Raw genomic sequence first — 19465 nt, forward strand, 5'->3', positions numbered from 1 at the left:
TGCTTTGCGATAGATAGTACAGTCATGGTTTTCACAAAAATACAGTAAAACTATTTGTTTTTCACTTAAAAACCCTAATCTAAACTAATAAGCAAAAGTTAACTGGTATTTTACCGTCTCTGAAGTTTTATAGTTTCACTTGCATACTGAGTGTAGCCTACGTGCATCAACGACAAACGAGGGAAAAGATTTGTCACAACGTATAACACACGTTATATTAATGAAAAATGCCACAGAACTCACGAAACCTTCACCTATAATTCAATAGGAACACTACATAAATTCACTATATACCACCATCGCAGACAACCAAATACAAAATTCTTTATTTCGCGCTTAAATCTGTGTTCATGCTATCAGAACACATACTCTACACGTGCCATCAATTAATTGTTCGAAGAAACTGTATACATGCCAAAACCCAAGACTAAAATATATTCTTCTATATTACAATTGATTTCATATACTGGCTCTATTTTTATTAGCAAGACGATGTGCAAGTGGCTATACTGTTAAGATGTTGATATTTTTCTTGCAGTCTCTAGTGTGTAGTGCTGAAGACTTCGAGTGTCAAGTATTAAAACTAACATTACCTTACCTAAGCTAGTTGGCCTGTCGCCGTAAATTGCTGTTGGCGGAGGGCCTACAGCTCTGCTCCACTGCCAGGATAAGGAAGCTTCAAGTGCATGCGTCACCCAAGCGACCTTAAATTTCGCTGGGGTAGCTCTCTTTTGCGCTGGCAAGGAAAGCCAGCCCACTAGAGAAGCTGAACTGCGGTAATGCGAGAGGATTGTCGAGACAGCTGTAGTTGGCTTGGCTTAGATGTTCGCAGTTTTTTAAACTTTATAAAAAGCGCTCTAAGGAATAATTAGAAAATGTTCATACAAAGTTCTTTACCCCAGCAGCGCTGGGGTAGATGGGGTTCAGTGCACGCCACTGCCTAGTCCATTTCTCGAGTTTGTCAATTGCCACTTGTACTTCCTTCTTGCTTTCAGAGTCGGTCGCCATGTTGTCTGCATCTAAGATTATATTTGCCTCTGATTTTGCTGCTTTTACTTTCGTGACGTCTGCCGTATAGATATTAAACAGTGTACGACTGACTGGGTCTGTCTTTAGCATGCTATGTTTGAGTGATTTTCCTTGAGGTTTTGGCATTGTTATTTATCTGGATGTGATTATATGCCAGAACTTCCTCTAGTACGAGGGGGGATCAAATATAAACTGGATTTTATTTTCTATTTAAATTAATTTATTGAAAAACACAAGGCAATTACAATTTATTTTTTCACATAGTTTCCTGCTTTGGAAATGAATTTGTCCCAGTGTACGGGCAGCTTTTTGATGCCCTCATCATAAAAAGAAGAGGGTTGTGTCACCAGCCAGTTGCGTACCTAGTCTTGCACATTCTTGTCATCTTCAAATCATTCCCCTTCTAGAGCTTCTTTAAGCGGTCCAAACAAATGGAAATCACAGGGCGATAAGTCCTGGCTGTAAGGAGGATGATCAAGTGTAGTCCAGTGCATTTCCTGTAGCTTGGAGACAGGTTTTCGGTCAAAAGGTGAGGGACCCATTTGGAACACACTTTACAGAACTGTAGGTCGTTTGTGATGATTGCTTGACAGCTCCCATAACTGATTCCGACTTGATATGCAATTTCTGATACTCTTGCCCGTCGATCCTTGTCAATAATGTCTTTAACCGCATAAATGTTTTTGTCTGTAATGCTGGTCCGAGGATGACGATCGTGTTGCTGATTTTCCACACGTTCTCGGCCTTGCTTGAACTTTTTATGCCAGACAAACACACGCGTCCTTGACAATGTCTGATCACCGAACTGTGCAGTCAGTCTCTTGCAAATTTCTGCCGCTGTAACTCCTTCACGAGCAAGAAATTTTTAAATTATTCGTTGCGCAGTGGTGGGGTGCATCTGTTGCTCCGACATCGTGAGCGTTACTGACAAAAGAGCGGGAAATATCTAACAGCATGCCCTCTCCATTTCTAATGGTTCCGCCTAAGCATAGCAGAAGCGTGGGACCAGTCCTACCAACTGTTTATGTTCAGGAACAAAAAATCCCTTTATATTTGATCGACCTTCATATTCTCATTATAGGCTGGTCATTCCCAATCATTCCTTTCACGTTCCCAATCATATTTCCCTGTTTATCAGGTCAAAAGCTTTCTTAAAGCGGATAATAAATCTGATTCCTTTGGCGTTCACTAAAAAGCAAAATTAACATAGTAGCCTACAAAGACAATTAAATTGTATTGAATTGTATGTATTGAATAGGAGGACATATTAAATTTCCTTTGTAAAGTGTCGTATGTTTCTTTCTCGCAGATAAATCGCGGACGATGTGATCGAGCGAAGCACAAGGCTGCCAACCTCTCTACTTAGGAACTAGAGCCATGAACCGGGTCAGTGATATGGGGACAAGGAAAGGGGGTATAGCTAAATGGTTAGCGTGCTGGCCTTTGGTCACCGGGGACCCGGGTTCGATTCCCAGCAGAGTCAGGAATTTTAACCATAATTGGTTAATTTCACTGGCCATTCTTTGTTTCAGTTCATCTTGTATAACATTTTCGAGGAGTGAGTGATTTTAAATATTGCAATTTACTGTTATACCCAAGTGGAATTTCGATGAATATATCTGTGCACGTTTCTTTGTTTTGGTCAAACACTCGAGAACTACTTACGTGAGGGTAAAATCGGTGTTCGAATTAGACGATTGTAGTGCAACATTCGATAACATTGTTTCGAGCGAAAGTCTCAATGTTCTCTAATGCATAACATAAACGCCAGCTAACTAGTATCTTAGGTGGCGTTGATTATGTTCGATTCTAATGATATCTCATCCTCTTACCAATATGGCGGCGAACGCATCGTTCAAATTAAAGAGAATATAGAAGGTTGTAGTGTTCCTGTTTTTAAACTCCAGTGCAGGACGCAATACCATCAAATACACTATAGACAATACTGGACACTTCCGTATACTCCCGTACTAAACTGAGAGACATGTTGACAGTGATACACCTGGCGGCCCGACCTTAAACATCAGGCAGCTAGATTGACACTACAAAAGTTGCATGAAATAGAAATAATGAAACCCAATAATGATTTCATTTTGTCCGAATCCCTGGCTGAATGTTCAGCGTTGAGGCCTTCGGTTCAAAAGGTCCCGGATTCGATTCCCGGCCGGATCGGGGATTTAATCGCATCTAATCAATTCTTCTGGCTCGGGGACTGGGTTTTTGTGTTTGTTCCAACACGTTTCTCTTCATATTCAGACAACACACTACACTTCCAACCACCACAGAAACATGCAAGTAGACCTCGGATTTTTAGGTGCTTATAAGTTATTTTAGGCGCGTAAAATAGACTCTCAAATAGATTCTAAGTTACTTTTAGGTAGCTTCAATTTTAGGTAGGTATTTTAATGGGCACCTGACACTTTCGGCATAATTCATAGTGTACAGTATACTACAACACTCAGTTTCAAGGCCGTCCCGCTAGGTGCGCTAGCAATCAATGTCTTGCGATATCTCGCAAAGTGGCCCGTATTCTTTAGAGTGTATTTGATACCATCTGTAAAAACAACGCAGTAGGATATAAAAATAAACATGTATTATTTTATGATCACTAAAATCATTACGAGCGCAAAAGTAAAAGATTTTTGATAAATGAGTGTTCCTCTTATCATGACTAGTCGTAATAGAAAATTACATAATATTGATAACAGCTGATCTGAGGTCCGATATTCACTGATAATTATTTTATTTACTTTCGTTTAAATCTTTTTTCTGTTATTGAGTGACTGGATATGCCTGTAGGAAAACAGGCGATTACTTTGTGTGATGGAGTCAATTATGCGATATTCACAGCGTGCTTTTCCGTGAGATGACATCTATAACCTATGCTTCAGTTAACTTTACCTTTCCCTTATCGGAAGAATCGTCATTGTGTTAGCAAGGTTATGGCGGCAACTAATATCTTGCTTATACGGGAGGAAACCGGTTATTTGTTGCAACAGATTCTTGCCTCTCCCAACTTGCTTGGAGTTGTCTGGCTCAAGCTGTTTGGTGAGGAGGCAATGGGTCAAGATTTTCTCATTTAACGGTTCGACGCGACACTTCCTTCACACTTCTAACGTGATCGAGCACCTAATCGGACCACAAACAACAGGTAGGTCGAGCGTCACTATCATGCTACTGTTTAGAATTTTCTGTGTCTGACGAAGGAAGGATTTATTTTTCAAGACAAATTCACATTCAAAATTTGGTTCTGGTTACAGAACACTTTTAAACGTACCGCCGTAATGGTTCAGACGTATATTAATGCATCCCAGGTTCAAAACTCGCTAACTACTTCTGAAAGAAATGCTATATGTATTACGGACTGTGATCTTCAACTATTGTGTCACCTCCATTTTTTTCCTTATTGCTCCGTTATGTTTTACCTAACCTGCCTTGAATTACTGCACCAGATTCGTCCGGCGCTAAGCCCATCTCAAACTACTTTGTGCCGGCAGGCGTAGAACAGGGTCAGGGTGTGTGACTGTCGAATGATGCAATCCTTTGGTTGCCGGTTCGAGTCGAATTATAGACCTAAATGTTTGTATTGCCTTAAATAATAATTTCATTTCATCTTCTGTAAAATAATACAGCCTCTAAATGAGTTTACTCAACACTTTGGCACTGCAATTCCGGTCCGGTTGTCTCTGTTTGTTGATTTACATCTCGATCTTCTAACCCATATCCTCCTTAAATCGCCCTCCACATCATCCAGCCTTCTAATCCATGGTCTTTCCCTCAGACGATCTCCTCCTGGTTTTCCTTTAAATACTTTCTGCACAACCATCTTAACACATTTCTTTTTTATTTCACATACCGGTACGATATCTGTTAGTTTATTTACATCCATAAGCTCTTGGTTATTTCTTCACTCTTCACTGTACATTATCTTCTGTGTGCCATTGAATTTCCTGCATACTTTCCTTTCCTATCTTCTCACTGGCTCCTCTTCAATGTCTGTAGTTCTCCAGACTTCAGAACCGTTGGTCACTACTGCGTGATATACTGTCATTTTCAGTTTTATGTACCGTACTGATTACGCGATTTGAGAACGCTGTACAACAGAGTAATCCAATTACCTGGGGCTATTATTGCACTGATCTCCTCTCTCATACTACAGTCCTCTATATACCAGTAACCCAAGGTATTTAAATTCTGACAGCGATCATATTCCACTCCATTCAGAAGGACACTTCCGTTTCCTGTAATTTGCCTTTCCTAGCTGAAATACTGTGTATAGCATTATACAAGTAGGCCTATAATAATACAAAAATGTTGTTGTTGGGTTCATCAGTATATAGACTAGTTTGATGCAGTTCTCCATGCCACACTATCCTGTGCTAAGCTCTTCATCTCTACGTAACTATTACATCCTACTATTACTCTAATCTGCTTCTCATATTCATACCTTGGGCTACCCTTACCGTTCTTATCCCTACACTTCCCTAAAAAAACAACATCAAAACAACTGAACCATTCCTGGGTGTCTTAAGATGTGTCCAATCATTTTATCTCTTCTGCTTAAATGTCGCAAAACTGTTCTCCCATCACGAGTATCTCTTCATAAATGATTCGATTAACCCAGCTTGCCTTCAGCATTACTCCGTAACACCACATTTCTCTTTCTTTCTGAGCTAGTTATCGTTCATGTTTCACTTCCATACAATGCCACGTTCCAGACGGAAGTTTTCAAAAACTTCTTTCGAATTCCGATATCAGTGTTTGAAATTAGCACATTATTTTCTTAAGATTTTTTTTTTTTTTTTTTACAAATTGGTTTACGTCGCACCGACACAGGTCTTATGGCGACGATGAGATAGAAAATGGCTAGGAGTAAGAAGGATGTGGCCGTGGCCTTAGACTAATTAAGGTGTGAAAATGGGAAACCACGGAAAGCTATCTTCAGGGCTGCCGACAGTGGGGTTCGAACCTACTATCTTCCGAATGCTAATACTGGCCGCACTTAAGCGACTGCAGCTGTCGAGCTCTTAAGAAAGCTCTTCTTTGCTTGTGCTAGTCTGCATTTTGTGTCCTCCTTAATTTCTGCCATCGGTAGTTATTTTACTACCCAAAACCAAACCAAACCCCATGGCACTACAGCCCTTGAAGAGCCTTGGCCTACCAAGCGACCGCTGCTCAGCCCTAAGGCCTGCAGATTACGAGGTGTCGTGTGGTCAGCACGACGAATCCTCTCGGCCGTTATTCTTGGCTTTCTAGACCGGGGCCGCTATCTCACCGTCAGATAACTCCTCAATTCTAATCACGTAGGCTGAGTGGACCTCGAACCAGCCCTCAGGTCCAGGTAAAAATCCCTGACCTGGCCAGGAATCGAACCCGGGGCCTCCGGGTAAGAGGCAGGCATTTTACTACCCAAGTAACAATATTCATCTACTTCCTTTAGGACTTCATTTTCTAATATAATATTTCCTGCATTACCTGACTTTGTATGACTGTACTCAAAGTCCATTACTTTTGTTTTGGACTTCTTTATTTTTCATGTTGTACTCTTTTCCCCAAGACTCTGTGTATACCATTCAGCAATTTATCCATATCTTCTGCAGACTCAGATAAAATAACAATAACATCGGCAAATCTTAGGTTTTTTATTTTCCCTCCTTGGATTTTGATTCTCTTTCCAAATTCCTCTTTCATTTACTTTACCGCTTATTCTATACAAACAATAAAAAGGAGTGGGGGCAAACTGCAGCCTTTCCTCTCTCATTTCTGAATTGCTGGTTCTTTTTCATAGCCCTCGATTTTCATCACTGCAGACTGATTTTTGTACAGATTGTACATAATTTTTCTTTCTCGGCACCTGATCCCAATCACCTTCAGAATCTTAAATAGCTTGGTCCAATCAACATTATTGAATGCTTTTTCTAGATCTACGAATACCATGCACGTGAGCTTGTCCTTAATTGTATCCTTTAAGATCAGCCGTAAAGTCAGGATTGCTTCATGAGTTCCTACAATTCTTCTGAAACAACAAGAAAATGTATCGTAAACTTATAATAACACGAATTAATACATTTTAGAAATACGTGTTGCGTTTGATGTCGGTTCGAGTCTAGAAGTAGGTATGAATATTGGTTTTGTCTTTAGTAAAAAGTCCTTTATTGCCATTTTTTACGTCACATCGACTCAAAGAGGTTCTATGACGACGATGGGATAGGACATGGAAGGAGGTGACTGTGCCCTTTATTAAGGTGTTGCTTGGTGTGATGATTGGAAACCACGGGAAATGATCCTCAGGGCTGTCAACATTGGGGTTTGAACCATCACCTGAATGCAAGCTCACAGGTTTGTGAGTCGAACCGCCTTGGTCGGGTTCATTTTGACCACCTTCTGTAAAAAACAAAACAAAAAAACAATGTATTATACAAAACCCAGTGTAGTTAGTGCCACCCGCACAGGCCAGAATTCGATTCCCTGCTCTGCCACGAAATTTGAAAAGTGTTATGAGGACTGCAATGGTGTGCACGCAGCCTCGGAAGGCCAAATGAATACAGGGGGTTCGATTCCGACCTCAGCCATCCTCGAAGTGGCTTTCCGTGGTTTCCCACTTCTTCTCTTAGCAAATGCCGGGATGGTACCTGACTTAAGGCCACGGCCGCTTCCATCCCTCTTCCGTGCCTATTCCTTCCGATCTTCCCATTCCCCACAAGACCCCTGTTCAGCAATAGAACGTGAGAACTCTTGGGCGAGGTACTGGTCCTCCTTGCCAATTGTATCCTAGACCAAATTTCTCGCGCTTCAGGACACTGCTCTTGAGGTGGCAGAGGTGTAATCCCTCGCTGAGTTCGGGAAAAACAACCCTGGAGCTTAAACAGATTAAATTTTTAAAAAAATATCATCAGTAGAAATTGGACTCTTCAACACGAATGGCAGAAATGGCTACAGATTCTAAGAACAACGAGAATTTTAAAAGAATATAATGTTCATCAGCTTCCTGTGTTTTCTACTTCTCTTCTCGACGTAAGTGCTACCATTACCTGACTTTTGTAAAAATCTAGCTAACCTTAGCTGTAATTATTTAGCTGAGTAGTTATAAAAGTGTCACGCTAGTCCTACCTTCATACTTAGGTCTGTTAGCACATGCTATACTTTCATAACTGTGGGTATCAGTGAGGATAATATTGAACGTGATCTAGATAATAATAATAATAATAATAATAATAATAATAATAATAATAATAATAATAATAATAGTAATAATAATAAAAGTTACCGTGTTTTGGTAGGTTGCAGAGGTGTAAGAAAGTGCGGGCTTGAATGGGTGGACAGAGACATTATGAGAGCATAATTTAAAACACTAAACACGGAAATTTTATTTCTTTCCCTTTTTCTGACTTTAAACTTGATAAATAATCTGAATGAACAATAACAAATAAAGTTTAAATAGAATTACGATGAGCTCATCAGCTCTGATAACAGGAAAGGTTTAAGTTAACTTCAGGTACACAATCATTTACAAAATTAGCTTGAAGTTCCCAAGTTACTCTATCTCAATGAACACTTTTGCTCCACTCAGTTACACTCTAAGAAACTGAGCTCCAAAATTTACAATAGTCCAGCCTCTCAAAGCACAAATTTCTAATCCAAATTTTACATTAGATCACTTTGTAAATAGTATTTTCTGTCTTTCCCGTTCGACAGTCTGATTTACAATTGGCTATGAATAGATAGAAGTTTAACAGGAGCAATAAGTGCCCGTACTAAATGGCCTACATGTACAGAAAGAAATTTTAAGAAAATCGGCCATGAACTCAATATTAGGAGGCGAAGCACTTGAACTTTGAGAACCAACTAAAATCCTATATGGGCTTATGACCCGAAGTTACAGAGGCTAAGCCTATACTACAGGGGGTGACTAGATGGCGAAAATATTAAGTTCCAAAATAGTGTTAACAATTTAGAGATTTAGAAAAACAGAGTCACCCCCATACCAAGTTGAATGGGAATTAATAAGGGGTGAACACTCTTTATTCACTAAGTTACATATTTCCCCGCAGGGATTTGAATAGAGTCCTTAGACTTGACTGAAAATTTATATTTAAAAGATGATGTTAAACTACAGAAATTTACATTAAGAATGAATTTTGAAACCTTCCTTTCAAGTTAACTTTCTGGAGCTATCACATATTTAAAAGATGTCTGCCATTACCTTGAGCTGGTGGGCCTTCCGACGACGGGCAAGGCTTTACCCTGCCTCCACCAACCGTATGCACTCTAAACTGGAGCGATAAAGAAGACCACCTGGCCCAAAAGCTCCCGGCTTTTATAGCAGAGGGAATGTTCCAGAACTCTCTAGGCCGATGGCCTGTACACACCTCCAGTTTTGATTGGCTACAAAATATCTATGCAAAAATTTCTGTTTGGCTAATAATTTAAGAAAGAAGGAAGTGATAGAAATGTTAGTAACCTTGGCACAAAAAAGATATACAAACACTTCAGTCCTACAAACCAAGAAAGTACAAAATTCCTTTGAAAATTAATTGTCCGTCCTCCCACCAGAGGGGGCACGTAAGCCGACAGTAGATCCATCTGATGATTAACGGTCCAAACTTCTTTCAATACACAGTTCAGGGTTTAGATCACAGGTGGCCTTCTAAAAGGCGCCCACTTCAAATTCAAATTCACGGAAAAAGTGTACCTCCGGTACAATAATAACAATACATAGTGGGCTCGAACCTCATTGTCGGCAGCCCTGAAGATGGTTTTCCGTGGTTTTCCATTTTCATCCATGGTCAATACTGTGGCTGTACCTTATTTGAGGCCACGTTCGCTTCCATCCCTTCCGTACCCCATTATCACCATAAAACGTGAACCATAAAATAAAATAATAATAGACCATCTGGATCTCCAGTATTCTAGATTGCTGGATCGAATCCTGGAAAAACAGATCGACATTCAACATTTTAAAACACTTTTCAATGGCACAGGAATGAAGAGACGTGTGCTTGTAAACATTATTCAATGCTTTAAAGAAAGTAGATCCTTTGGAAGCGAAGAAATACTTTATAACCATCGATTATACTTACAAATACAATGCATTTCACGCCGTTTTAAATGTTAGCGGAGACGCGCTGTTCCAAATATTGTCCTAAAAAAAGATCTATCATCATGCCAATAAGTCTGTTGGTACAGGTTTATAGCATTTAAGCACACTATACTGGAATTCGAAGTCACAATCTCAATCAAATACCTCTTATCTCCTCATTTTTCTTATTACTAGGGGAATAAAATGAAATGGCGTAAAGCTTTTAGTGACGGGAGTGTCCGAGGACATGTTCGGCTCGCTAGATGCAGATCTTTTGATTTTACTCCCGTAGGCGACCTGCGCGTCGTAATGAGTACGAAATGATGATCAAGACGACACATACACCCAGCCCCCGTACCAGCGAATTTAACCAATGATGGTTAAAATTCCCGACCCTGCCGGGAATCGAAACCGGGACCCCTGTGATCAAAGGCCAGTGCGATAATCATTTAGCCATGGAGCCGGGCGTTACTATGGGGTAAACGATTGAATTACCAATAATTTTCTTTACGATCAACAAATATTAAATAGGTAATTTATTTAATTTAGTATTACTGAGATTTCGAGGTAGACCTGTAGAAATTACTAACAGACCCATTACTTCACTAGATGTTCTATACAAAGATTTGCAAGAGAATCAATCAAGTTTATTTTCAAACAATATCAGGTTCCAAAGCTAAAAATCAGGAGTTACAGATGCAATTTTTATTGCAAATTAAACCTCCAAACATTTAGTTGTAGATACTATCAGTTATCATCATCATCATGAGGTTGGTTCATTCCTTCTCTAGTAAGTGGTGGCAAAGGTGGGCGGCCAGCTAAACTAGGTAGCTCACTGGCCACCGAATTTGATTGTTTATGTTATTGGAATATTAATATGTTTTTTGAAGTGTGTTCGTGTGTATATAACTGAATTATTGTTTGGTTTCCCTGGCGCAGAAGTTTTCGCAACCCCACAGAACGACCCAACAGAGCTGGGCCCGCACGGCACCTACCATAGTTGACATCTGTTACCCCTATTTATTTACTACTAGTTATATTACTATTATTGTTATTATTATTATTATTATTATTATTATTATTATTATTATTATTATTATTATTAAGAAGCAAGTTTTCGTTCCACCCCTGAAGGGGGAGGCGGGCCACCTAGAAGGAAACGCCTTCTCTCTGGCTAGGAGATTCAGGCTGGTTATAGCTGAAGTGTGGGTTTTAGGAAATGGGTAAGGGATGTTGTGAAATAAGGAAATAGAAGGGGTTTGGCCTATTGGCTAATCGTATTTGTTCTTTTTCTGTTATTCTGTGTTCTTTTATTGTTAATCATAGTACGTACTAGTTTGAGATATTTAGAATTTAAGTTTTATCAAGATATTGTACAAAATACAGACTGTATTTGGTTTTAAGTGTCTATTTACGTTATTTATATACGAGGTTTCCCATAACAATTGTTACTGTGGATCATATTGTCATATTTTAAATTTATTTGTGTGAGAAAGGACGATAATAGGGTTGAGGGTGTTCCTTCACAGATCACAGTTAAGCACCACCTTAGGTTGGTACTAGTTAACTGTTAAATTCTTTCATTTCTTCACTGAAGGGGGGAGGCGGGCCTCCTAGACGGCGACGTCGCCGTTTCTCAGGCCAGGGGATTCATATCGGAGAAGGTGAGAGGGTTGGCGGCCGTAGTCTATACTAGGAACTGTTCCTGCATTCGCCTTTGTGCAGGAGAACGAAAAACCATTCGCAGGACAGCCGACAGTGGAACCAGCCCCTCTCCGTCTCCCGAATAGAGAGGCGTAGAGCCGTGACCTTCCCTCCTCTGCTCAGTCGGCCGGCCTAATTTTTATCTCTTCCTTTCTTTCACATTCATTTTTAATTACCACAAAAACAGCTTCGTGATCACTAATGCCACCTATTACTTCGGTTTCTCTATAGAGCTCATTTGGTTTTACCAGCATAATTGGCAAGCATAATTGGTGGCCATACTAATTTTAGTGAAAAATGGAAGAGTTTGTATAGGTACTTTAAATCAGAAAGAGGTTCCAAGAAGGACATTCCAGGAATCATTAATGAACAAGGGGAGTGTGTATGCGGGGATCTTCAAAAGGCAGAAGTATTCAGCCAGCAGTATGTAAAGATTGTTGGTTATAAGGATAATGTCCAGATAGAGGAGGTGACTAATACTAAAGAAGTATTAAAATTTACCTATGACAGCAATGACATTTACAGTAAGATACAAAAGTTGAAAACTAGAAAAGCAGCTGGAATTGATAAGATTTCTGGGGATATACTAAAGACAATGGGTTGGGATATAATACCATATCTGAAGTACTTATTTGATTATTGTTTGCATGAAGAAACTTTACCAAATGAATGGAGAGTTGCTATTGTAGCCCCTGTATAGCCTATAAAAGAAAGGGCGATAGACATAAAGCTGAAAATTACAGGCCAGTGAGTTTGACATGCATTGTATGTAAGCTTTGGGAAAGCATTCTTTCTTATTATATTAGACATGTTTGCAAAATTAATAACTGGTTTGATAGAAGGCAGTTTGGGTTTAGGAAAGGTTATTCCACTGAAGCCCAACTTGTAGGATTCCAGCAAGATATAGTAGATATCCTGGATTCAGGAGGTCAATTGGACTGTATCGCGATTGACATGTCTAAGGCATTTGATAGGGTAGATCATGCGAGACTACTGGAAAAATGTGTGCAATTGGACTAGACAAAAGAGTGACTGAATGGGTGGCTCTGTTTCTAGAAAATAAAACTCAGAGAATTAGACTAGGTGAAGCTTTATCTGTCCCTGTAAAAATTAAGAGGGGAATTCCTCAAGGCAGTATTACTGGACCTTAATGTTTTATTATATATATCAATGATATGTGTAACGAAATTGAATCAGATATAAGGCTTTTCGCAGATGATGTTATTCTGTACAGAGTAATAAATACATTACAAGATTGTGAGCAACTGGAAAATGTCCTCGATAATGTTGTGAGATGGACAGTAGGCAATGGTATGATGATAAACGGGGGTAAAAGTCAGGTTGTGAGTTTCACAAATAGGAAAAGTCCTCTCAGTTTTAAATACTGCGTTGATGGGGTGAAAGTTCCCTTTGGGGATCATTGTAAATACCTAGGTATTAATATAAGGAAAGACCTTCATTGGGGTAATCACATAAATGGAATTGTAAATAAAGGGTACAGATCTCTGCACATGGTTATCAGAGTATTTAGGGGTTGTAGTAAGGATGTAAAGGAGAGAGCATATTTGTCTCTGGTGAGACCCCAACTAGAGTATGGTTGCAGTGTATGGGACCCTCACCAGGATTACTTGATTCAGGAACTGGAAAAAATCCAAAGAAAAGCAGCTCGATTTGTTCTGGGCGATTTCCGACAAAAGAGTAGCGTTACAAAAATGTTGCAAAGTTTGGGCTGGGAAGACTTGGAAGAAAGGAGACGAGCTGCTCGACTAAGTGGTATGTTCCGAGCTGTCAGTGGAGAGACGGCGTGGAATGACATTAGTAGACGAATAAGTTTGGATGGCGTCTTTAAAGGTAGGAAAGACCACAATATGAAGATAAAGTTGGAATTCAAGAGGACAAATTGGGGCAAATATTCGTTTATAGGAAGGGGAGTTAGGGATTGGAATAACTTACCAAGGGAGATGTTCAATAAATTTCCAATTTTTTGCAATCATTTAAGAAAAGGCTAGGAGAACAACAGATAGGGAATCTGCCACCTGTGCGACTGCCCTAAATGCAGATCAGTAGTGATTGGAGGGCCGATGACCTCGATGTTAGGCCCCTTTAAACAACAAGCATCATCATCATCATCATCAACAATAGTGATTGGATTGGAGTGCACAGCTGTCGGTCCACGGACCAGCCGTTGCCACTTGGGGACCGAGGTCCACTCTGTGTCCACCGACCTGGTACTAGTTACTACTACAGTAGAACCTCGTTTACACGGATCGACTGGGACTAGGGCGATCCGAGTTAACGAAAATCCGGGTTATCCAGAGAATGGTGGAAGAAACGATAAAAAACATGTACGTCACCGAAATATTTTTAATGGAGTTTGGAAATTATTATCGGCATACTTTTACCTAAAACCTATACGTACACTGTACGTACTGTAATAGCCTATGTATTTGCACTGTACACAATATAGTTACAAACTAGTCGGTAGTAAAAAATGCCGTGAGCTTCTGTTGTCTCAGTTTAGTGTATCGCTTACGAGCAGCGCAATCTCGCATCCGCTTTAACATTAAAAGTTCATTTGGCAATGTTTCGGCTTGACTCTCGAAATAAACCATCAATTTTCTCTATGCTTGCTACTGCTTCTGCGTGGGTCATAACCACAACTGGTTCATCAACACTGTCTGAATCTGAATCCCCTTCATTTTTATTTTCAGTAACATTGCATGATGCAATAATGTCTTCCTCTGTCATCGGTTTATAACCTCCGTCATTGTCGATTCGCAACCAATTGTCAATGTATTCTGCATCAACATCGGAACAGCCATCGATATTTTTAAAAAATGTCTATAAAATCTTCTTCCACACGTATTTTTGTTCTTTTTCAATCTTGTTTTCTGGCAAGTCACACACACCAGGCCACAACTTTTTCCATGACTTTATCAAAGTCTCTCTTCCAGCCTGGTCCCAAGCTTCCTCAATAATATAAATAACAGTCTTTACGTTAAAAGATTTCAGCATCTCTACCACACCATGTTCTCCTTCGTTCTCTACCAGTTGACTTACCTTTTGTACACTTTTTAATTTTTTTTCCCCTAGAACTCCTTGGTCCATCGGTTGAACAAGAGAAATTACAGGTGGTAAAAACGTCACTGAAATATCGTCTTTGACTAGTTCATTGACAGACGGATGCGAAGGTGCATTGTCAATCAGCAAACCGCCTTGTTGGGAAGGCCACACTTCGTCAAATATCTTTTTACTGATGGCAAAAAATTCTGGAAAAAACATTGTTTGAAAATGTCACTAACCATCCAAGCACGTTTTTGTGAGCTGTAAACGACAGGCAATGAACGTCGTTTCACATTTTTCAATGCACGCGTTTTTTAGATTTCCCTATTATAAGGAGAGGAAGTTTGTACTTTCCTGACGCATTACTGTAAGCCATTATGGTAAGGCGGTCTTTCCCTTTTTTATACCCTTTCGCTGAATCGTCTACTTTTGAGGCTAGCGTTTTACTAGGCAACAACCGGTAAAATAAACCGGATTCACCGGCATTGCAAACATGATCTGTCGTCAATTCTTCCTTTTTAATAAATTCTTTAAACTCTTTTTGAAATTTTTCTGTCACTTCAACTCACCTGATAAGCTTTCCCCAGTGATTGTAAGTTGACTCACTCCATGCCGTTTTTTTCCATCTCTCCAATCATCCCTAGCTAGCTGTAAAACTTGGATCTCCATAGGGAAACTGTTTGTTCATACTCAATGCTTTCTGTTGGATGATGGGTCCAGAAATTGGCAAACCACGTTCTCTTTCAGCACAAAACCAGGCAAACAATGCTTCATCTAGAGTTTCTAGTTCAGCAGTTTTTGCTTTACACCGATTATGCAAACTGTCCTTAGAAATCATCTTGAAACAAAAGTCTTCAACGCGTTTTCTGTTCTTTTTCCAATCGGATACGGTCGATATTCCTACACCAAACTCAGCAGCAATGTTCTTTAACGATTCTACCTTATCAATTCTTGTCAGTGTTTCCATCCTTTTTTCCATAGTCACATCAATGTTTTTACGTTTCGTCACCATCGCCGACAACAAGCAAACGAAGCAGCACAACGATACTGTACCTCGACCGTGACGCTTAGCAAACCCGCGAACACTACTGAGATTACAGCGCAACTGAGGGCGAGGGACTTTGTTTCTTGGTCAATGTCAAGTGCGAGGCGCGGGTAGGGGATGGAGAGGGTTGAGTAACCAGTCTGCTGCGTAGCAACAGCAGGTGGGGTGAGTGCAATGAACTCGCCCTCTGGCAAGAGAATTCGAGTAATGTACCTACTGAGATTAGCAATTTATCTTCTGTAAAGCAAATCTTCATTTACTACGCTAAACAACATAATTTCTTTTTCAAAACTGGCCCGCGTTAACGGGGTTTTACTGTTCTACTAAAACGGTTTCATTCTGTCCCTGAAGGGGAAGGCGGGCCTCCTAGACGGTAACACCGTCTCTCAGGCCGAGAGATTTGATACGGTAAAGGAGATGCTCGAAGAAGGTGAGGGGGTTGGCGGCCGTGGCCTATACTAGGAACTGTGCCGCCATTCGCCTTAGTGCAGGAGAATGGAAAACCACGGAAAACCGTTCTCAGGACAGTCAACGGTGGGGACCAGCCCCTCTCCGTCCCCCGAATACAGAGGCGTAGAGCTCGGCTGGCCGGTCGGTGTACAGGCCGTAGCCACTTGTAGGCCGAGACCCACTCTGAAGCCGTGGTGCCGTGTACTTTTGAGAGAAGAATTCATCTGTTTATATGTGTTTTGCAGCATCTGCAGACGATTACGTAATTATTAAATATACTTCTTACAGCAATTTTTATCATTCAAACGTAAGCATTTCATAACGTCATCTAATGCGAATGAGTTGAAAATAAATCGCAATCGGAACTCCAACTCGAACCTCACGCTCTCTAACAATCGACGTACGAGAGTATCACATCGCATGTGCTAGGACCTTGATGTTAAATTTTGCTGTCCATGGAGACATCTGCAGAATATAGATTGAATTACTTTAAATTCACCTGACAGTGCCCAGAACGCTCTGTCATTGTCTGAGAAGGCTCGTTAGAGCGCTGCGGAATTTTAGTAGCAATTCCGAGGGCAATTTTAATCATCTTATTTGCTAGTGGTTTAACGCCGCACCAACATATCGAAGGTGAAATGGCGTGAAATTGGGAAACCATGGAAAACCATCTTCAGGTTTGCCGACTGTGGGATTCGAACTCACCCTCTCCCAAATGCAAGCTGACAGGTGTGCGACTCTAACCGCACGGCCAACTCGCTCGGTGGCAATTTTAACTCTCCCGTTTTATATAGATAACGACCTTCTAAGATATATTCAGATCTCGTGAGAATAATAAGAAATTTAGGACAGGTTTTTCCTAGTTTCCGTAGTATATGCAGGAATTCATGCTGAGCAGCGGTCGCTTGGTAGGCCCAAGGCCCATCATCGTTTTAATACCACGGCGTTTCCTTGATTTGATCCATGGAGGGGTCTACATGAATTAGTTGTTGTTTCTTGTGTCATCAGTCCATAGACAGTTCTCCATGCCACCCTGTCATATGCTAACCTAACCTGATCTTATCTAACCTAACCTAACCTCATTTCTACGTAACTACTACATCCAAATTCTGCTCTGATCTGATTACCATATTCATACCTTGGTCTACCCTTACCGTTCTTACCCCCTACACTTCGCTCAAAAGCCAACTGAGCTAGTCCTGGGTATCTTAAGATGTGACCTATCATTCTATCTCTTCTTCTTATCAAATTTAGCCAAATCGATCTCCTCTCATCAGTTCGATTCAGTATCCCTTCATTCGTGTTTCGGTCTACACGTCCCACCTTTAGCATTCTTCTGCAACACCACATTTCAAAAGCTTCCATTCTCTTTCTTTCTGAGCTAGTTGTCATCCAGGTTTCACTTTCATACAATGCCACGCTCCAGACGAAAGCCTGGACACAGAAGATGCATCACCATTTGCAGCGATAGCCAGGCAGCGTTAAAAGCACTATGTGCAGTTAAAACGACATTAAAAATGGTATGGGAATGCCAAAGGATGTTAGATCAGCTGTGTGAACTTAGCTCAGTTACCCTATTATGGGTCCCTGGGCACACAGGTATCAGTGGAGATGAAGAAGCTGACAAACTAGCGAAACAAGGCTCAAAAGGTTCTTTCACAGGACCAGAGCCCTTCCTGGGAGTGCCACTCCGAAGCGTGAAACTGGTAATATCCCAGTGGACAAACCAGTCCCACTTAGACATTTGGAAGAGGTTAACTGTAGCAAGGCAGGCACGTGAACTTATCAAAGGGCCTAGCCAAAGTTATAAAAAGGTTCTGATAAATTTGAATAGGACCCGAATGCGAATGGTAGTTGGACTGTTGACAGGCCACAATATTTTACAGAGACACCTACACATCATGAAAATCAGTCAGGATCCGATGTGTAGAAGATGCGGTAGGTTAGGAGGAGACCTCCGCGCATGTGTTATGTCAGTGCGAGACTCTTGCAAGCACTAAGACATCGATACCTTGGCTCACACTTCGTGAGCCTGGAAGACATCAGGAATGCCAACATCCGGACACTGGTATCCTTTATAGGAGCACTAGGGCTGGACTAGGCAAACCCGTTTAAGGGACACAAAGGGTCTTCACAGACCATTCTTTATCTATCTATCTATCTATCTATCTATCTATCTATCTATCTATCTATCTATCTATCTATCTATCTATCTATCCAGACGAAAGTCTTCAAAAATATCTTTCTAATTCTTATATCAGTGTTCGAAGTGAGCAAATTTCTTTTCTTAAGAAAGGTCTTCCTTGCTTGTGCTAGTCTGGATTTTATGTTCTCCTTATGTCTGCCATCGTTAGTTATTTACTACTCAGGTAATAATGTACATCTACTTCCTTTAAGAATTAAATTCCCAATCTAATATTTCCTGCATCACATGACTTTGTTCGACTGCACTCCATTACTTTTGTTTTGGACTTACAGTAGAACCCCGTTTATCCGAAATAAAGGGGGCGGAGCCATTTCGGTTGACGCATTCTTTCGGATGGCACATGGTAAATATTTTCGGAAATTAAACGTCGAAATAAAATTCCATAAACTCTGTTAAGCAAAGGTGCGTACTGTACATTAACATTAAAATGTTTACATAATGTCACTCATTGTATAAAATCAGACATTTTCTTCTGAATTTTCTTGGCGCAGCGCTGTCGTGCAGCTATGTCGCGCCACCGTCTAATCAACAGTACATCAGCTGGTGTAGATTAACCCTCAAGCACACGCGCCGGATCTTAGGACGCAGACACACGCGTGCGGGTGCTTTCCACCCCACATATCATTATATTGTAAAATATGAATTACTGTATTAATTGAGATTTTAAGATAGATTATGTAAGAATGACTCCTCCTGCGGGGATCGTCAGAAATGTACAAGAGCGGGGAGAGCACAGGAAAGTTATTTGTATATTTCACTAGGAAATAAAATGACCTGGGGTGGATTCCATCCCACACGCGTGTGTTTGAGTGTTAATTGCTTTGTTCAACAAAGCACAAAGCACCGAGCTCGATAGCTGCAGTCGCTTAAGTGCGGCCAGTATCCAGTA

At 40.5% G+C, this 19465-nt stretch overlaps 1 protein-coding gene across 1 annotated transcript in view; it reads left to right on the forward strand.

The window, feature by feature from the left end:
* The first annotated feature begins 4058 nt into the window (after positions 1-4058).
* The window catches only part of LOC136866857 (endochitinase), a 105372-nt gene continuing 89965 nt past the window's right edge, over positions 4059-19465 (forward strand). Inside the window, exon 1 of the mRNA XM_068227087.1 lies at positions 4059-4180. The gene's annotated coding sequence lies outside the window, so the exon portion shown is untranslated. The remainder of the gene's footprint in view (positions 4181-19465) is intronic.

This window comes from Anabrus simplex, chromosome 3 (genome assembly GCF_040414725.1).
Source record: "Anabrus simplex isolate iqAnaSimp1 chromosome 3, ASM4041472v1, whole genome shotgun sequence".
Classification (NCBI taxonomy): domain Eukaryota; kingdom Metazoa; phylum Arthropoda; class Insecta; order Orthoptera; family Tettigoniidae; genus Anabrus; species Anabrus simplex.